Consider the following 1,608-nt stretch of genomic DNA (forward strand, 5'->3'; position numbering starts at 1 on the left):
CACACAGTAAGATTTTATAGGCTCTCATTTTAAAAATATGTACAGTTCTAACATAGTAAAATTAAAATAAAAATTTAAAGCAAAAAATGGTGTAGGCGCCGCGCGATGAGCACTGTGTAGGGACGCGAACGATACTTCGAAACTTACGGGGTATCAATACTTTTGTTTCGATGCTAAGGTATTTTGATATTGATACCTTCCTTTCGATACTTTACTAGTATCGATACTGAGAGAAAAGTATCCTATCGTATTTTCAATGGCTTTACGTTCACCTTATTTTACTTAGCAAACAAAATTTGGAATGGAATACGCGGGGGTATGGAGGGTGGGAGAACTGCAATAACAATACGAGTAATTGTAAAGATTGAGGCTATAAATAATATTTTATTTATTAAATACATATTTTTTACTTGAAATTTGCGGAAATGCTTTGCTTAAACGATATTTATTGTTCATTACAAATGTTTTGAAAGCTACATAAAGTATACAGAGTCGTACGTAGTGTTCTGTGAAATGTCCAGATTAGAATTTTGAAAAAAAAATTTCTCGGAAGCTAGTATCGACTGCACAAATCCATCGATTATATGGGCATTTTTGCTATAGTAAATAATTACAAATTCATGTTTCTTTTTATTAAAATTTTGTCTCCAAAACACCTTTTTTTCTTACATTTTTGCTCTTACTCATGGAACGTTGATGTAAATAGAAGTTGACTATTTTTAGCAACCGATATTTAGTACAGATATTTTAAAGTAGATATCGATACTTTTTGTTCCGATGCAAGTAGGTATCGAAAATTTATTTCGATATCGATAGCACTGTGACATAAAATTACAAATATTTCCTGAACTGTTAATTTTGCCGAGTTGAACCAAGGTATTATCGTTGGTAAATTCTTCAAGGAACTTATTTTTGATACAGGCAGATTGTGATCGTCATCTATGCAAAAATTAACCATTGGGCATAGTCCATCCCTGGCGTTCTGGACATAATGAAATTTCACTTACAAAATCAAAAACAAGCTGTACGCATGTGTTATCGATCACCAAATTTGCATCATGCTGAAGTTAACAGTTTAGAGACTAAATAAAAATAACTTTTTAATTTTCACCTTTGAGGACCCGTAACTTCTTAACGAAGGCCCGTATGAAAAAAAATTATATGAAGAACTGATATTATTTTGACCTCATCTATTTGTACTCGACTTTTTTGTATCAAATACCAGGAACCCTGTAAAACTATAGAACTATATAACTATACATATAACTATACAGGGTGATTCAGAACTTATCCAAAAAAAAATTCTGGATCTACAGGGGACCCTTACAAACACAATTTTGTAAAGAAAAAATCAAAAAGGGCAGTTCGAAAATGATTTAAAAATACACTTTTGCACGGCACTGGAAACTGGTCCACTGTAAAACCTGACCTCGCACAATGCGACCGGTATGGCGGTGTGATAAAAACGGACAAAAACTTTCGCAAGGAAAGAAATATGTAAATAGAATTTTATCGCACCTATTTTATATCGGCAAATTCAAATGCTTTTGCCTTTATTAATTAATACAATGAATTTGTGTCTTTAAATAATAAAATCATTTGACATAA

The sequence above is a fragment of the Anoplophora glabripennis genome, unplaced genomic scaffold (genome assembly GCF_000390285.2).
Source record: "Anoplophora glabripennis isolate ALB-LARVAE unplaced genomic scaffold, Agla_2.0 scaffold621, whole genome shotgun sequence".
NCBI classification, from domain to species: domain Eukaryota; kingdom Metazoa; phylum Arthropoda; class Insecta; order Coleoptera; family Cerambycidae; genus Anoplophora; species Anoplophora glabripennis.